The sequence below is a fragment of the Emys orbicularis genome (genome assembly GCF_028017835.1).
Source record: "Emys orbicularis isolate rEmyOrb1 chromosome 19 unlocalized genomic scaffold, rEmyOrb1.hap1 SUPER_19_unloc_1, whole genome shotgun sequence".
Classification (NCBI taxonomy): Eukaryota; Metazoa; Chordata; order Testudines; family Emydidae; genus Emys; species Emys orbicularis.
Genome location: NW_027045148.1, coordinates 269,772 through 289,999, shown reverse-complemented (window position 1 = coordinate 289,999; position 20,228 = coordinate 269,772).

The window sequence follows — 20,228 nt, the reverse complement described above, 5'->3', positions numbered from 1 at the left end:
GTGGATGGCATTGCGTTCTGCATGACTTAGGTTATGAGGCAAGCGATGTTGTTTTTCCACAATTTCTGCCTGTGCACGTCGGCGGAAGCATTCTACGTATAGGTCCAGACTGTCATTTCGACCCTCAGGAGGAGTCCATGTGGAGTTCTTCTTCCTGTGTTGTTGGTGGGAGGGTATCTGTGTATCAGTGCGCTGTTCAGTGTTATCTTGAAAGTATTCTTTGAGTCGGAGGCGGCGAAAGTAGGATTCCAGATCACCGCAGAACTGTATCATGTTCGTGGGGGTGCTGGGGCAAAAAGAGAGTCCCCGAGATAGGACAGACTCTTCTGCTGGGTTGAGTGTGTAGCTGGATAAATTGACGATTTTATCCGCTCTGGCGGGGTTCCCCTGCTGGCCCAACGGGAGCCGCTAAGGGGAAAAGTTTCCGACGTCCGTGCACAGGGCGCGCGCACACCTAATGTGTAATGGACGTGAACAACACATCTCGAAGAACAACAGTTACGAAAAGGTAGGTGACCGTTTTTTCCTGACATAGCAAGGGCCAAGTTGCTTTTTGATTGTGTGATTTGGCCACCCTGAAAGTGCTTGGTGCATCGCCTTAACTAAAGCAGGGTTTGTGCTTGTTTCCAACACAATTTCCTTAGCTGTAATAGGGAGGTGATCTAGGAAAGAAACTGTATACACAGGATTTTCCTCTGTTTCCCTGTGTAAAGAAGCAAATGGGACAGTGCATCAGATGGTGTATGTGTGACACTATGTACCTCGGGGGAACACCCTGCACCCCCATGTTCATCCTTATAGGATTGTGTGGTTTATTCTACCTGAAGCAGTGCATTTGGTTTGAACCATGTCAGAGATTCCCCTGGGGATAACAAGCCTGGTGCATATCAATTTCTTTGTTAAATTGATGAACTCATATAAGTTTGCAGCGTCCAGCGGGCATAACTGGACACTGCAAGATGGAGGTTCCTAGGGTTGTGTCTGGGATCGGAGATATTGGCTAGTGTCATTCGGTTGCACAGTCCAAGGAGCAGTTACATGCCAGAGGCTGTGCGTGAACAGCCCAGGAGTGGGGGTTCTCACAGCAGAGCAGGGTAAGGCTGGCTCCCAGAGTCGAGGATTGGAGTGACCTAGCAGGTCACCGGTCCAAATAAAACCAGAGGGGAACATCACAGTATGATAAACATCATGCTGGTAGGCAGCTGAGATCACAGCCCATCTCTGAAGCTTAGCTGCCTCTAGCAGAGAACACCTGCCTTTGGGCCTAGGGTTTATGATCAGTGATGAGGGCAAACATGTCTAAACAGGCCCTCATGGAGTTTGATTCCCCCCCCAAATGGTGCCGAAAGCCTTTTTTTCTATTTGTGAATAGTTTCTCTTAGCCTTTGAGAACGTTCTGGAGAGAATGCTCTGGGGTTTTCACTCCCATCTTTACCAGTGTGTGCAGCGACAGCCCCAGCACCTACAGGAGAGGCCTCACTCACAGACCAGCGCTAGGAGGATCCCGGACTGAAATGTTCCAGGAGCCTGGAACGACTCTGCTTCTTTTTTGCGACCTCAAAACCCTTGTTTTCCTTTTCTGTGCAAACCGGCTTCATATTTTTCCATAACAGCGCGGACATTGGACTGCTTAATGTGGCTACATTTGGAAGTAACCTTCCACAGTAGTTTAACGTGGCCAGAAACAATCTAAGCTCCAAGACATTCTGTGCTACTGGTGCATTCTCAGTGGCTTCTCTTTTAACGGGTTTACCCTTCTCCACCTCTACAATGCTCCAAGTGAGTAACCTGATTTTGAAACATGTACACTTATCTTTGCAAAACTATAACATTAGAGTTAACAATCTCTGTAGAACCTCCTCTAGCCTTTCTAAAAGTTCATAACAGACCTCACCATTCACCCCCTGCAGCACCTGACCATTACTCTTTGATACACAGCAGGTGCACTCCCCACAAGGGGTCATAAGGTCGTCGTTCACACCCAATAGCCCCTTATGTGGCTTCACTGTTAGATATTTTTTACTCTGGTTCCAGCAGCCCCTGCAGGTAGGCTTGAGACAAGACTAGTTTGGGAAACATCACTCCTGCTGCCAGTTCTGCAAATAAATCTTGTTAACATAAGAACATAAGAACATAAGAAAGGCCGTACTGGGTCAGACCAAAGGTCCATCTAGCCCAGTATCTGTCTACCGACAGTGGCCAATGCCAGGTGCCCCAGAGGGAGTGAACCTAACAGGCAATGATCAAGTGATCTCTCTCCTGCCATCCATCTCCATCCTCTGACGAACAGAGGCTAGGGACACCATTCTTACCCATCCTGGCTAATAGCCATTTATGGACTTAGCCACCATGAATTTATCCAGTCCCCTTTTAAACATTGTTATAGTCCTAGCCTTCACAACCTCCTCAGGTAAGGAGTTCCACAAGTTGACTGTGCGCTGCGTGAAGAAGAACTTCCTTTTATTTGTTTTAAACCTGCTGCCTATTAATTTCATTTGGTGACCCCTAGTTCTTGTATTATGGGAATAAGTAAATAACTTTTCCTTATCCACTTTCTCAACATCACTCATGATTTTATATACCTCTATCATGTCCCCCCTTAGTCTTCTCTTTTCCAAACTGAAGAGTCCTAGCCTCTTTAATCTTTCCTCATATGGGACCCTCTCTAAACCCTTAATCATTTTAGTTGCTCTTTTCTGAACCTTTTCTAGTGCTAGAATATCTTTTTTGAGGTGAGGAGACCACATCTGTACACAGTATTCGAGATGTGGGCGAACCATGGATTTATATAAGGGCAATAATATATTCTCAGTCTTATTCTCTATCCCCTTTTTAATGATTCCTAACATCCTGTTTGCTTTTTTGACCGCCTCTGCACACTGCGTGGACATCTTTAGAGAACTATCCACGATGACGCCAAGATCTTTTTCCTGACTCGTTGTAGCTAAATTAGCCCCCATCATGTTGTATGTATAGTTGGGGTTATTTTTTCCAATGTGCATTACTTTACATTTATCCACATTAAATTTCATTTGCCATTTTGTTGCCCAATCACTTAGTTTTGTGAGATCTTTTTGAAGTTCTTCACAATCTGCTTTGGTCTTAACTATCTTGAGTAGTTTAGTATCATCTGCAAACTTTGCCACCTCACTGTTTACCCCTTTCTCCAGATCATTTATGAATAAATTGAATAGGATAGGTCCTAGGACTGACCCTTGGGGAACACCACTAGTTACCCCTCTCCATTCTGAGAATTTACCATTAATTCCTACCCTTTGTTCCCTGTCCTTTAACCAGTTCTCAATCCATGAAAGGACCTTCCCTTTTATCCCATGACAGCTTAATTTACGTAAGAGCCTTTGGTGAGGGACCTTGTCAAAGGCTTTCTGGAAATCTAAGTACACTATGTCCACCGGATCCCCCTTGTCCACATGTTTGTTGACCCCTTCAAAGAACTCTAATAGATTAGTAAGACACGATTTCCCTTTACAGAAACCATGTTGACTATTGCTCAAGAGTTTATGTTTTTCTATGTGTCTGACAATTTTGTTCTTTACTATTGTTTCAACTAATTTGCCCGGTACCGACGTTAGACTTACCGGTCTGTAATTGCCGGGATCACCCCTAGAGCCCTTTTTAAATATTGGCGTTACATTAGCTAACTTCCAGTCATTGGGTACCGAAGCCGATTTAAAGGACAGGTTACAAACCTTAGTTAATAGTTCCGCAACTTCACATTTGAGTTCTTTCAGAACTCTTGGGTGAATGCCATCTGGTCCCGGTGACTTGTTAATGTTGAGTTTATCAATTAATTCCAAAACCTCCTCTAGTGATACTTCAATCTGTGACAGTTCCTCAGATTTGTCACCTACAAAAGCCAGCTCAGGTTTGGGAATCTCCCTAACATCCTCAGCCGTGAAGACTGAAGCAAAGAATCCATTTAGTTTCTCCGCAATGACTTTATCATCTTTAAGCGCTCCTTTTGTATTTTCATCGTCAAGGGGCCCCACTGGTTGTTTAGCAGGCTTCCTGCTTCTGATGTTTAGCAATTGGATATTGGTCCACTTTCAGCCCGGGGTTTATGGTGATCTTATAGTCCCCACAAATTCTTCTGCTGCCATCGCTCTTTGGGGTACACACAACTGGGGCAGCCCATTCAGTGAACTTGAACTTACACCATTTTGCAATTCCTCCATTTGGTTTTCTTCTGTCTCTCGCAGAGCATATGGCACAGGTCTCTGTCACTAACCCACAGGACCAGTGCTATGAGCCCAGCTTTGCAACAGTCTCTGGGAGAACTCCTTCAGTGACCCAGACCCCCTAGTGGCTTCACTCTTCCTCCAGGGAAAGCACATGGCTTCACCACCTCCTTAGGCTGGACCTCTGGGCCTTCAGCACCGTTCTTTGCACCGTGTGCTCCACTCAGCAAGTCCAACTGAGGCAGATCCCTGAGGGGAACTTGTACGATCTCAGGGAGTAATGCTCCTCCTCCACTAGCATCCGCAGGGACACCCAGCCCACGCTGTCACACAGAAGAGTTTATTAGTTGGCTGGAACACAGCAAAGGAAGTCCTTAGCTAGCACAGAGAAAACAAAGTTACAGCAGAGTCCATCCTGGTCAGCAGAGAGGCCAAAGCTCTGTGCCTCTGATTGCTCTGTCCCAGCTCAGGTGTGTGCCCAGAAGCTCTCAGCAGCCAACACTTAATCACCCCCTGGCACCTCCCCAGTCCTTTGTTCTCCAGCTGGGCAAACACTACTTGCTTCCTGCTGAGAGGTGGGCCATCAGCTGTTTTGCGTGCCGCGGCCGCTCGGGATCTCCCCCTCCCTCCCAGGCTCTCAAACGTGGGAGGGAGGGTGAGCAGCGGCGCGCGAATCAGCTGTTTCGCGTGCCGCGGCCGCTCGGGATCTCCCCCTCCCTCCCAGGTTTGAGAGCCTGGGAGGGAGGGCGAGCAGCAGCAGCGGAGGTGAGCTAGGGTGGCCGGGGCACATTTTTAGGGGCGGCATTCTGGCGCCGGCCAGGCCGCCCCTAAAAATGTGCCGCCCCAAGCACCAGCTTGTTTTGCTGGTGCCTAGAGCCGGCCCTGATGGGACCCAAGCCCCAGACAGCTAGGAGCCATTCACACCAGAGTTTCTGAGCCTCTGCAGAGAGCAAACAAGCCTTTTTACCCCCTAGGGTAACCCTGCAGCTCATAGGGGAAATGGAGGCACACATAGGCTTCATAAAAGATATTACAGAAAATTCCCACTTTGTCACAGTCTAACCTTCAGGAGTTTAGAAATGGCTTGTCAGACACAACCAGCCTTGCTGCTGTGCCTTTTACCAATCCCATGTCTGTACTACATAAGGCTTTGTAGTTTTCTTTCAGTTCCCTCTCTCTGTCTGGCATGTGGTGTACCACACTCCAAGCCAGTCAAACGTTGGATACCCACTTTCTGCCCATCAGTGGGGGACCATTTCCTTCCGTTACAATTAACTCTAATGGGGAACAGCGACCTTTATATATTGCAGTGACTGGGAGACTGCCTAATACTCCTGTCTGCCCATTATTTGTAATTCTGTAAAAGCACCTCAGTGTCTCTCAATCGTCCCCCAGGCAATTTGTAACCCCCTGAGTGACCACAGGCATTGCCCCTCCTGTATCTAGTTCCAGAGTCAATGTCACATCATTTCCCTTTGCATTAAGATAACGAGGGGGATGATATGTCCAAGCCTGTGTCATTATCATCCTCACCCCTTGCGGAGGCCCTTCTTCCCAGCCCCATGGGGCCAGGCTATTTTCAAATGTTGGTGCATTTTTCTTTGTGGATTCAAAAAGTGGAATCTCCATGGCTCCCTCTACTGGCAGTTTCTCATTATACACAACATTCAACTGTTTCTCTCTTAATTCAGGTTTCAGTGGTAGTCTGTATCAGCAAAAACAACAAGGAGTCCTTGTGGCACCTTAGAGACTTATTTGGGCATAAGCTTTCATGGGCTAAAACCCACTTCATTGGATGCATGGAGTGAAAAATACAGTAAGCACTATATATATGAAAATATGGGAGTTGCCTTATGGGGGGGGGGGTCAGTGCTAACAAGGCCAATTCAATTAAGACGGAAGTGGCCTATTCTCAGTTAATTACTTTTGTAGTGCTAACAAGGCCAATGCAATCAAGGTGGACATCATCCGTTTCCAACAGTTGACAAGAAGGTGTGAGTATCAGCAAAGGCTGGAAAAAAATTACGCAGTTAAACGTTGTAAAAATGTTTTAAAAAAAGTGTTATAAAAAAACCCTTGGTTTCTTTGCAGCCATTCTGAAGGGAAAATGGGCCCTTTTCCAAAGGAATGTCTGTAAATAAGCCAGGCAAAAAAAAAATCTAATTTAAATCATTTGACTATGAACAATTTAGTCAAATTCGCTAAAAAAACATAAGGGGTTTCTATTGGAACTTAACTGCCCCCAAATGTATACAAATGTAATGTACAGCTGTGTAAAAATTAAAGCAATGTAAAAACATATTTTTTTAAAAAGTGTGTATAAATATATTGTGTAAATATGTAAAGTGTTTAGGACCTAAACCAACACTCCTGGTTTGTAAAACTCTTGTTTTGCAGGTTTAAAATAAATTGGTTTTGGTTTTAAATAATACCACTAAAATCCATTTGAATCTTTCATTCGAAGTTGCAAAACCAAGAAACACTTTTTGCCAGACACGGTTACCTAGTGTTGTTTGGGTTTGGTATTTAGCATTTAACACTTAAGGTACCTTAATGCTTTATAAGTTGAATATCTTTTTAAAAGACCAAAGTCGTGGCTGCAGCAGGGCAGTCAAAACCAAAAAAATGAACAAAAATTCTACATTTGTTTTTTGGTAACAAAATAGCAAATAAAAGCTGTAGTGTAAAAAAAAAAGACAGTGCCCCCCACAGAGCTTTAAGGTGGCTCTGTGTAATTAAACTGTCACTTTAATAAGGGTGCATAAAAACTCTGTAAGCACACACAAAAAAACCAACAAAAAAAACCCAGCTCCACCTTATGTAAAAATAACGCACCCATTGTGGAAACTGCTAAAAAACCAAACAAAATAAAAAATAAAAAAGCAGAACTCGGCTTTAATCCTGCTAAAACAGAAGGCTTTCACAGTCCCAGCCCTGCATTTCCCTGATGAATCACAGTCTTTTGTTATTCGTTTGGTGGCTAATAACATGGCCGTGGCTGCCACACTATTACAAAATATTAAAAAAGGGAACCGACATGAATGTCCAGAGGTCACTCTGGAGCAAAAAATTGCCTTGTTAAAGGCACCCCCACTGGAAAAATTAAACACCGTGGGCCAAGAAAACCACGTCTGGTTTACTAATGAAAGTGCAATAATAATAATAAAAAAAATGTGTAAAATACGCTGCCGTTAATTTCGAAGAGAAAGTCATTCAGGGACATTTAGACCATGGGTTGGCTCAGCATGTCGAGCTCCACACAATTTATCAGGTTTTAAGGGAATATAAAAATTCCCCACAACACGGTATATATTTATGCTAACAGTAATTTTTATGTGAAAGAAATACAGTTTTAAATACATAATTGGTATAAAAATGGGTAAAAAGCAGCAAATAAAAAGAATATTGCATATTCAAAAAAATTAAAATAAATTTACTAGTGGGTAACAAAAAAACCCTAAACAGTTTAAGGTAAGACGTGTAAAAGCACACAGTAAAAAAATGGGTCTAAAAACCATCTAAAATAATCAGATAAATACAATAGCCCAACAGCATAACATATTTTTGTAACCAAAAATAAATAATAAAAAAAAATGTCTGTGCTAACACATCTAAGCTAACAAATAGCACACAAACCACCCTAACCAAATTCCAAAAAAAATAAACAAATAAAACTTACTTAATGTAGCCCATCAGTTTATGCATAAAAAAGTAAAAGGGACTTTAAAAAAGCTAAAGCAAGTAGCAGACTGGGAGTGTATGGAGGATGATGTTAAAACATGGGTGTGAAATTGTGTTCGGTGTGCTCAGGACAAGACTCGTGCCCCGCACTGACAACCCATAATGCACCAATGAAGGCTTGGGCCGTAGCACAGAGTTCAAATTAATTTTATTAATAAATTGCCAAAAAGTAAAAAAGAATTCCAGTATTTATTGGTAATAATTAATTCCTTTTCAGAATGGGTAAAGGCATTTCCTACTAAAAATAATAGCACCAGGGTAGTGGCCAAAAAGTTTTTTTAATAAGGTAGTATGTAAATATGGCACCCCCAAAATAATAAATTCTGACAATGCGTGAGCCTTTGTAAAAAAAAATCTTTGCAACAATAATACAAGCCTTGGAAATTAAACAAAAGCTCCATATACCATACCAGCCCCAGTCCTCAGGCCAAGTAGAGCACATGAACCGCACTATTTAAAAAGTGCTCCGGAAGGAACCACACAGAAAAAGACTGGCTGGATAAACTGCTTCTGATTTTGGCTGCCATCCACAGCAGTAATAAACTAAGAATAAAAATCCAACCCTTTCAAATTCTGTTTGGACACCCAATGCACCTAATGATTGATCCTTGTTACATGGAACAGGGCCTGGAAGAGAGCTCTAATTTCATTATTTTCAATGGCTGAAACAGTTACAAGAAAATAAAACCACCCTCCAGTATAGGGTTAATCAGGCCATCAAACACATAAACAACAAAATTCAGAAACAAAGGCCCACAAAGGCAGCCTCGTGGGAAACAGGGGACCAAGTCATGTACCTTAAAATGGGGAAAAGGGGCCACTCACTGGAATCAAAATGGATAGGCCCTTACTCCATAGTGGGCTGCCTTAGCCCATTGGTATACCGTATTGAAAAAGATGGAGAACTGAAATGGGTATGTTTCACAAATTAAACTGTTTACATAAATACTGATGTTTGAATAGTTTGCAGAAAAGGACATCCCGGAACCTGAGCATGAAACGTTGCTTAACCACCACAATTTTAATCCACAGAAAATGAGACTCCAGTGTAAGGTCTGGCTTTACCTGCTTTTGGGAACGTTCAGTGCCCGGATAATTAGAGCGATCATGGGAGAAAATGCAGCCCTCCTCATAAGCCAATATTTAAGGAATAATTTACTCCCTGCCAACCAATCATGGATTCCTACCCGTGATCCTCATGAAATAGTATAATAAAAACACTAGCTGACTCTTAAGAACCGTAGGAAATACCAATGTGTATGCCTGGGAAAGGGAAGTGGGACTTAAAGTGTACCTTATAAACACCATAAAAATACCACTGGGAAATAGGGGTTAAAATAGAGGGTCCTAATGGGGATGCCACCTGGAGTTCCAGCTACCCACAACTACCATATCAGTGGGACGAGCCTGTTAAGACAGGAACAATGCTGACAGTTATTGTGGGGTACTGTCCAATACCCTGTGGTGAATTGAACCTATGGTTCCCGGACACATGCACCAGAACCTGGACCAGAGACTAAGCATTCAAAAAAGGTTCCCCAATTAAAATAAATTGTTTTGTGACTCAAAGTGATCCAGTAAAAGTCTTGTTAAATCCACTATTAGTAACAAATAAAAAATTGGTATGAATTGGACTCCGCTGAACGTGTCTAAATTGGAACCCAAATGTTCACCCTACTCCCTTCCTATTATAACGGCCTGGATAAAAACACATCAACACTCCAATGGCCGAGCAAAACAAAATGAAGTAGACAACATGTTAGGAGGAGTTGGTTTGGGAGCAAAAATTATAAATACTATAAACCTAAAGGTAATTAAGAATAAGTTAAGTTCCTTGTCACAACTGCAAGACAGTCTCATTCACAAGCAGGCAAACACTACTGTGGACTTGGTACAAATAGGTCTGGGAAACCTAAAAACAACATGGAATATGTGGCGGTGGCTGAACACCACCTCCTGGCTGCTGTATAAACAACAAATAAAATTAGAAAATAAAACTGCTTTGGCCATAGGATGTATTGAGATGGAAAATCTTGAACCCAAAATGTTTGGGGTAATATCTAAAAATGTAGGATATTAACGCATCTTTTAAAACAACAGAAGAGGTTCTTGTTTGATACCTACAAATATGAATGGATGCAGCATGTTTCCAGCATGGTTAAGCCTGATTTGTTATTAGGTGAAATTATTGTTAAAATTACTCACCAACAGTCTGTGGCGACGGAAATATGGAAGGTAAGCCCGCTCCTAATATTGACCATGGGATCCTTTTGGCTACCCTGGGTTATGGGTCAGTGGGCTGGAAAAGAGGAGAAATTATTGGACTCCCGCGGGTGTACGAAATGGAGCCCTCAGAAATGGGTGTGCTTGTCCTTACCTGTCACCACAGAACATGCAGCAAGGACACATCATTAAAAACATGTGTTTAGAATGAACTAAAAAAGGTGACTCCATTTTTACAAGAAACACAAAAAAATATTAAAAAGCATGTCATTCAAATATTACATGCCAATAAAAACATGCTAAAATTGCTAAATCTAAAAAAAACCTGACAGCCGATCACTGGTACAAAGTTTTTACAAGCTGGTCCCCGACCTCTAAGGGCATATTGTCTATTATGTTTCACCCATTACTAGTTGTGTTAATATTGTCCTGTGTTTGCTTGTTAGAAATGTGTTGTATGTGCTGTTAAACACAAAAAATAGTTTCTTAAATTACAACTACAAGCTCAAATTCTGTTAGTCTTAAAGGTGACACAGGACCCTCTGTTGCTTTTTACAGATTCAGACTAACACGGCTACCCCTCTGAAGCTCAAATTGTCTCTCAGTATATTGCTATAAAACAATTGTATAAAATATGACCCACTCAAGACTTGTTCTTGAGGAGTCAAAAGGGGGACATGTAGTAGTAGGATTTTATGTTTCTATTTTATATAATTTAGAATGAAGAATAAAGAATAATAATGTAGCATGTATTAAATGTATTGATGTATGATTTAATCATATCCTGCCAGCCACCCTTTTTGAATAACAGAAACGTATGGCCTAATGGGCCAATGGGAATCTGTGTCTGGACTGATTTCAGAGCAGTAGCAGGCATTTGAGGGTCACCAATTGTTGTAGGTTTAGCATTTTAAAATAAGTAAAAGAATGCCATGATTGTTTTCTTTTGCATTACAATTTGATGTTCCTGTTCAAAATGTTCTGTGTAAATTAATTCTGTTTTGTGTGTGAATGAGGAATGTGTGTGTAAAGAGGTAAGTGTGAAGGCCATCGCTGAACCAGATGTTCTAGGGAGCACCGGAGACAGACGCAAGGGCTCTAGGAGGCTGCAACATGCCCCTATTGAAATATCAGAGGAGGGCAGATTGACGCCTCTAAAGACAGGCACCTATCAATGGGGACAAAATAGCTGTGATCAAAACCAGCATGGGGTAACTCCCTGAGGAACTTGATGAAAGAACAAAATAGAGAATCAGAAAGACAATTTAAGAAAACAAGCACTCGTCAAACAACAATTGATTACAGCATGACGGTGCAAAACTCATTGGTCCCAATGAAGGAAAATCACTATATAAACAGGGTGCCTTAGTAGTATAAGGGCCCTACCGTCAATCAAACCCTAACCCGCCCCTTGACCTCTTAAGCCCCGCCCCTTGACCCCTTAGTCTCTCCCACTGGTCACCGGAAGTCCCGCCCTATGGGGGTATTACTTCCGGGGTCAAGGTGGCCACATGACCGGAAGCAAGGTGGGTCGTGTGACCACTCTAAGAATTCCTCCCACCACCTTCTACCAATCAGGATGGGTTTCATCCCGAAATGACCGCTCCGAGAGGAGATTTTGACCAATCAGGGTGACTTCTGGGGTGAGGTGACCAGTCCGGAAGTGGGTCGTGTGACCCCTCTAAGAACTCCTCCCACCACCCTCTACCAATCAGGATGGGTTTTGTCCCGACAGGACCACCCCAAGAGGAGATTTTGACCAATCAGGGTGACATCCAGGGCGGGGGTGACCCCTCCGGAAGTGGGTTGTGTGACCCCTCTAAGAACTCCTCCCACCGCCCTCTACCAATCAGGATGGGTTTTGTGCCAACAGGACTGCCCCGAGAGGAGATTTTGACCAATCAGGGTGCCTTCCGGGGTGGGGTGACCCCTCCGGAAGTGGGTCGTGTGACCCCTCTAAGAACTCCCCCCACTTCCCTCTACCAATCAGAGTGCAGCACCATCACCCCATAAGTCCCAGCGCCAGACAGAGGAGGCCATCTCTTACCAAGGACACGTGTTTTAGAAATCGTGGAAAGGCTGCTGAGAGGAAACATGGACTCCTTCACCACCCCCGTGAGAACTTCCGACTTTGTTTTAGCCCCGAGCAACTTTGGACTTGTGTGGAGAAAACGCTACATCAGCGACAGTTCCGAGGAGGACCCTTTGACACAACCGTTGATGGATATGCCGGAACCCGACCCTGAAACCTTCGTGAGGCACCCCAATGAGTGTGACAGCCTCTCTTTGTCCACCCCCTCAGAGGTGGAAGGCGATTGCAGCTCGGGGGAGTCACCGGCGGACAAGGTGAACAGAAAAGACGCGCTCAGGTAAATGAATGATTAAGAAGTGGCGGTCAAGGAGGGGTGGGTAATGAGGCTAGGAACCAGGGCTTGTGTAAATTAAAAACAAGCAGTGGGGGTGCTTACACTGTTTCTTTTCGGAAAATCTCTCAACAGCTCGATGATGCCTTTCTAGAGGACCCAGAGGCCCTGGACAGCGTTGCATCAAGCAGCGAAGATGAACCGGGCCCACCATGTTTTTGCTCAACACCAATACAAATTGTTGAAGAGGACTCTCAGGATGATGGCTATGAGGAGTTTAGGAGGCGGCTTGGCCTAGAACTAATTGAGCCAGTGCCACGTCGTGAGTTATAAAAAAGTTATGCGGACTATTGTACACATTGCTGTTTATGCTGTCCTTAAACACTGCCTTAGGGAAAAGGTTTTTGAAGATTGTGAGGGCTGTGTCTTAGGTGTGCCAGCCCAATGGCACCATGACTGTGTGACTTGGACTTCAATGAACATAAACTGCAAGCTCCGGGGCCTGTGTGCTGAGCTGTGTTTGGAAAGCTAATTAAACACTGTTATTGCCATAGGTTATGCTATGCAATATCTGTGCCTAACCCAAGAACATTTAGCGCAAGGGGTGACCTTGAAAAATGCTGTGCAATTCAGTGGAGACCCTGACCGTGTTTTAAAGAAAATGACCAAACTGGAAGATGCCTGCTTACAGTGTTATATTGACCGTCTGGTCCGCACAAGAAGTGACAGAACCCTGCTTAAGAAAAAGACTATTTGTAAGAAATCTAAAAGGATTAAGTTAGAGAATGGTCAGGGGGCAAACATGCGATATAAAACTTGGTAGCTGTAAATTAAAAAAAAAAAAAAAAAGGGTTTTGTGACTATCTGTGTTTTGTTAGAAGGCCTTTGGCCCTTAAGTTTTAATGAAGCATCTTGGTTTGTTTTCAAGGAGCTGTATGTCTTTTAAATAAAAATAAATAAATAAATAAATTGTTTGTGAGAATTAACTCTTGTGTTTTTGTGTGTGTAAAAGAGACCCATTAATAGCAAAAAGCTGAAATGTATGTTGTGGGAGTGGAAAAAAATCCTAAAAACGTGCTTACAATAAAACAAACAGGGCTAGTTCAGACATGTGTTTGAGTACAATAGAGTTAACACGGAGATATACCTATCTCATAGAACTGCCTTCACTAGCAGGACCAAATATTGATTTTGCCCCAGATCCCTAAGTGGCCCCCTCAAGGATTGAACTCATAACTCTGGGCTTAGCAAGTCAATGCTTAAACCACTGAGCTATCCTTAATCTGTTGAACTGAATAGGTTTAACCACACACACACCCTCACTGAATAGCCAGGGTGACTGCAATTACTTACCCTCATTGCTATAGGGTTACATATGATGGGGGTGCACCCATAGTAAGGGGGTGGGTTGGGGTGGATGGTGAGTTCTGATTAATATGAAATGAAATAAAACCTCAGGAATTCACAGATGCTATTGGACAGTTTAAATATAACCCCTGGGGTTGGTAGAGCGCTATTGGACAGTTTAAAGGACCCAGGAGTTGGTGGAACGCTATTGGACAGTTTAAATATGGCCCAGGAGTTGGTTGAATGCTCTGGGTCATTCTTTCTAGGAAACAACCCCACCCCCCAAACTTTAAGCATGAAAGAAACATGTTTTAAAAAACAACCAAGCCCCAAGACATTCATTGATATCTGCAAAGCCCCCCTCCCCCCCCCCCCACTTGGACATGGGTACTGTTTAATACTGTAAGAAAGCCACAAATGTATTTTAACTTAAAGGGGAAAAAAAGAAGAAGAAAAAAAAGCCCTGTTGTGCAGACAACATGGTCCCCCCACCCCAGATCACAAAAGGGTATGTTATGGGAGGGGGCCTAAAGTCCTTAAGGATCTATTATTTCAGAGCTGAGGTGATTAAATTAACCTGTTAGCAACTGTGCTGAAGTCTGTTTGAAACAATGGGTTAAGATGGTATAAAAACCTCAGGTATGCTGGAGTCTGTCCTTTTCAACAGAAAACTTTCTGGGATAGCTGCTGGACTGCAAAAAGAGGTAAGACTTGCTGTCTTTAACTCTGAAACTATATATTATATAATGCCACTCTTTGCCCATGCTGTCTTAGTAGATAATAGTGCCTATGTTTATTGCAGTGTGATCTGTTTAGCATTGAACCAGTAACTTTAAACTGCATTTCACCACCAGGCCAAGGTAAAAATATTTTAACTATAATTGTGTTTAATACTGTTGAATAAAAAAAAAAAAAAGAAAGTATTACACAGGTTGTATAGGGATTTGGTGGTAATACTAACTAACATTTTTGCTTGTTCTTGAACCTGAAGGCCCAAACACACATGGGGGAAACAGATCAAGCATGTGCCTGCAACACTTTATCCCATAGTGAAAGGTAACTTTTTTTTGCAATTGGCTTTTAAATGCATGTGGGTTTTTGAAAAGTATATGGCTGCAAACTTGGTTTGGTGTGTTTTATAAAGCTGCTGTTATGTGTGTGTATGAGAGAGAGAGGCCTGTGCAAGGTATAGGGTGTTTTTTTTATTTTTTTTTTATTATTTTTTTTAAAGTACTTGGTTTGTTTCAAACTAACAGTTTTTTTTTTACTGTGCATAATGTGATGTGTTTTTAAAAATGGGGTTTGAGGCAATTGGGGAGGGGGAATGCTATTAACTAACCCAAAGGCCTAAACACGCATGGCTGTGGGACAGAACAACCATGTGGCTTTTAAATGCATGTGGGTTTATTGAAAAGTATTTGGTTGCAAACTGGGGTTTTAAACTGGTGGTATGTGTGTTTCAAACTAACAAGGGTTTTTGTGCAAAATGGATTTTAAAAGCAGTTTTGGTTTTTATTCTGCAAAATGAGATGTATTTAAAAACCTGTGTTTGTTGTACAGCCTGAAATGGATTATTTTGTTGTAAAGCTATGACTTTTTAAATAGAAAAACACCCGAATGAATGAAAAATAAATAAATAATTTTTTTTTATATATATATATAGTGTGTGTGTGTGTGTGTGTGTGTGTGTGTGTGTGTGTGTGTGTGTGTGTGTGTTTACAAGACGGTTTCATGTGTTTTATAATAATGTTGTTTGCTCCACAGTACAGTCAAAACATGAGAGATCCTTAGACCAGAGGGAAAACAAGCTCAAAAGAAAAAGGAAATAGACAGCTGAAAAGGAAAAGTCACCAGTATCAGTGACGGATGGATGGATGAAGCCCAGTAAATATATTTTGCTTATTGGTTTGGTTGTTCTGAGGTTTTGTATTTTAAGTCAATACATAGGTGTGGGAGAGAAAGATGGTAAAGTTCAGTTTTGTAAAATGTTGTTGTTTTCCCCTTCATAGGCATGGGCAACTTTTCTGACAATGCTGCAGTCAGAGCTACAAGGACACCTCCTCTAGAACTGCCAAAGAACCAGGAATCTGCTTTCAGACCTTTAACAACGCAAAACCGCACAAGAGTGCAGCTGAAGCATCCGGGCGGTCCAAACCTCATATACGTCAAACCCAAGGACAAAACAAAAGACTCTGGTAAAAAAACAACCATGCAATCACAACTCCAGTTCCTCCGCGGCCACCACCACACCAAGCCCTGAGGAAACTGGGAGCGAAAATGCCCACATTCACAAACCCGGAGCACGCACTCTAGGGGTTCTGAATGTGTGCAAACCCAGAGCATGCGCACTAGGGGTTTTGAATAAAAAAACAAGAACTGACAAACCATTCTCCCAAAACCATAAGCTCATCACGGCTCCCCCATATTCTAGTATTTGGGAAGAGTTTGATGCTTCCCTCAGAAAAGTGATGGATGCTGTATCCTCAGGGAGTCTAAAAGAACGGGATTCTAGAAAGATTTGGGAAAAATATGATGCTTTGTTCAGAACAATGCTGAAAGACAGGAGGGCTGGAAAGGGTGGCTCTGAGCAGGCATGACTAGTCATGGAAAGGGGCCTGGGTAAAAGGGGCACCCTCCAGGATACACATCAGCTCATGTGTAAACAAAAGGGGGGACAGCGCCAAAACGTTCCAGGCCAGGGTCGTTGTAAATTTTTTTTAAAGGGCTAAAGAGGTAATGGGGGGGGAGAGGGGGGGAAGAGATGCCCCCTACTGGAGGCTCTCAAACTGGCTTGTGTGAAAATGGGGAGGTGGAATCAGACTCTGGTTTAGCAAATTCCCCAGAGGGCTCTCTAGATGGGTTCCCGTCTACTCCCAATGACCCTCATGGAGGTGCCTCGGAGTCTGACTCTCAAATAGCATCTGATGTAGAAGATGCCGCTAATGATCCCGTAGAGGAACCCCCAAGTAACCCCGAAAATGCAGAGGTGTATATGGAGAGAGTGAGAAGTTGGCAACGTGAATTACCTAGATTTGGGGGGTTGGTGTATTGTGAGGAATTTCGTTTTGTCAATGTTGAGCAAATAAATTCAGCTCAGCAGGTTGTTGAAGCCATACACCGGGGAATACAGTTAGTGCTCGATGACGTTAATGGTAGGGTAGGCCCTGATGCTTATGTTCAGTTACGTTTAGAGAGCCGTAATTTAACTAACCCTTTGTTTTCGGTCAGAAGAACTAGGGATGAGTTGTCTGCTGAGGCTTTCTTAAATCAGACCTCAAAGCTGCTATAGAGCAATAGAGTTGCATGTTGATGGGACATTGCGCCTCGTTGTGACAGTTGTAAAAAACAGGGGTGGGGGCATTCGTAGAGTTTTAAATTCTATCCTTAGTAGTCAAATTATTCATAAAAAGAGACCGTGTTTAGTAGACCTGACTTACACCGGTACCAATCTGTGTTTTGTGGGTGGGCTCTTGGCCGTCATGTCCTATCGTAAACCTACGGACGTGGAATTGTTAGGGGGGGTGAGAAAGTTGCATGAGAAACTGGGGTGGTCAGATCAAAAAAAGATTATGCTCAGTGACGTAGCAAAGTTTGAACAGCATTTAGGAGTTAACATACAGGTGGTGCTGTATACAGTGAAAGGTGGCTGGGTCTTTTTTAAAACGGGGGGCACAGTGTACCCCAAGACTTATTTTATCCTGTTGCACGCTGAGCATTACTATGGGGTTCTGGATGTAAATAGTTTAGAGCGAAAAATTATTGTGAGTTTTGCCACACGGTGTACAGCCACGACCACTCTTGCAGGTATCGTTGCCGCCTCTGCTTGAGCATAATGTGCTCAGACAGCGTGGGCTTGCAGCTGCGGTGTCCTAGCTGTAGACTGTATTGTCGGTCCAAAGAGTGTTTAGACAGACATATTGACTGTGTCAAAAAACCAAGTTGAATGCCTGTCTAAAACTTTGTGTGATACGTGTCAGTCTTACGTGGACAAGCGGCACAGGTGTAAAGGGAGGCGCTGTAAGCAGTGTCAGGGTTTTGATCATTGGTGATGTAGACAGTCACCTCTGTTTTATGGACAGCCTTAGAAAGCCCGAATTTTCAGAAAAGTGTGTGTGTGTGTGTGTATGTATATGTGTATATGTGTGTGTGTGTATGTATATGTGTATATGTGTGTGTGTGTATGTATATGTGTATATGTGTGTGTGTGTATGTATATGTGTATATGTGTATATGTGTGTGTGTGTATGTATATGTGTATATGTGTGTGTGTGTGTGTATATATATATATATATATATATATATATATATATATATATATATATATATATATATATATATTTATTTCAAATGCACGCAGGAGACCGGGTTGCACACTCCCAATTACATTTTTGCTATGTCCCTAAAGCTGGAAAAGTCCTGGGAATTTAAGGGTGATGAGTGTGTTTCTGTGTTTAAGACATTTATTGGCAAAGAGTTTCGGGACTACACATTCCTAGCACACAATTCTAAAGGTTATGATGCATACTTCATTGTTAGACAGTTACTGAAGGAAAAGATGTGCCTAGAACTGATCACTCAGGGTAGTAAACTAATGTGTGTGGAAGTTAAGGCTCTGGGCATTCGTTTTATAGACTCTTTAAACTTCTTGCCCATGAAGCTTAGCAAGCTACCGCAGGTGATGGGGTTTGAAGGGTGCAAAGGGTATCTTCCACATTTTTAAACACTTTTTAGAAAATCAAAATTACGTGGGGCCTATGCCCAGTATGGAGCCCTATGGTGTAGAAAGCATGATGCCCAGAGAAAAAGCAGAGATTTCTGGACTGGTATCGGGACCACAGCTCTGAGGAGTTTGACTTGCAGAAAGAGCTCGCGTATTACTGTCAGCAGGATCTCAAAATTTTGAGACAGGCCTGTATTCTATACAGAAAAGAGATTATGAAAATGACGGAGAAGGGAGATGTAGTAGAGAAAGAACCTGGTAAATTCACCGAGATAAAACTGTATAGATCCATTCGGGTACATAACACTGGCATCTGTCTGCATGGCTATGTACAAGTTTGTTTTTTGGAGCCTAACTCGGTAGCTCTTCTCCCTCCAGACAACTATCATAGGCAGAAAAAGAGAGATTCGACCCCATCTATTCAGTGGCTGTTGTATACCTTTCACAAAGAAAATATACAAATACAGCATGGGGAACTACAGGTAGGCCCCTACTTTTTAGACGGTTATGCCGATGTTGATGGGGTACGCACAGCCTTTGAGTTTAATGGGTGTTTTTTCCACGGCTGTGTCACCTCTTATTGTGAAAAAGCCAAAACCCTATGACGGGGACAACTTTTGGGTTTCTTTATTACAAGATGCAGCTCAAAACCGACTTTCTGAAACGACTTGGTTTTGTAGTGAGGACTCTTTAGGAGCACGAGTGGGAGGTGATGAAAGAAACAGACACAGCTTGCAGACCTTTTAAACCAAGCCCAGTTATCCCAGCCTCTCGTGCCTAGGGATGCTCTTTTTTGGGGGGGAGGACAAACTATATCCGCCTATATTACAAACCTAACTCCGGGGAAGAAATCCACTACTATGATTTTACCAGCCTGTACCCTTTCGTAAACAAAACCAAAGAATACCCTATCAGACACCCCGATATAGTTTGACAAATTTGGACCCCTTGCAAATTATTTTGGAATTGCAAAAGTTAAAGTGTACCCCCCACGAGGCTTCTTTTTTCCATTGTTACCTGTCAGAGTGGGTAGCAAGCTTATGTTCCCGCTATGCCGAACCTGTGCGGAAACTGAGCAGCGGGAGACATGCACCCATAGTGATGAGGAGAGGGCCATCCTGGGGACTTGGTGCACGGTGGAATTGAACGCGGCCATAGCGAAGGGGTACGCGGTGGCTAAAATCTATGAAATCTGGCATTTTAATGAAAAATCTGATAAACTCTTTTCAGAGTACATAAGATTACACCTCCGCCAGAAACAAGAGGCTTCAGGGTATCCCAGTTGGTGCACAGACAAAGAAAAACAAAATAAGTACGTTAGCGATTTCTACCAGAAAGAAGGCGTACGTTTACGCCAACACGAGATCAGATCAAACCCTGCTAAACGCCAAATTGCTAAACTGTTTTTAAATTCTCTGTGGGGTAAATTCGGCCAAAGAACCAACTTGCCCAACTCCAGCACTGTGAGAGACCCTGACGAACTCTTGCAGTACCTAGTATCAGAGGGGTAGCCGTGTTAGTCTGAATCTGTAAAAAGCAACAGAGGGTCCTGTGGCACCTTTAAGACTAACAGAAGCAGTTTCTCCTCCCTTGGTGTCCACACCTCAACTGCTAGCAGAGCACCTCACCCTCCCT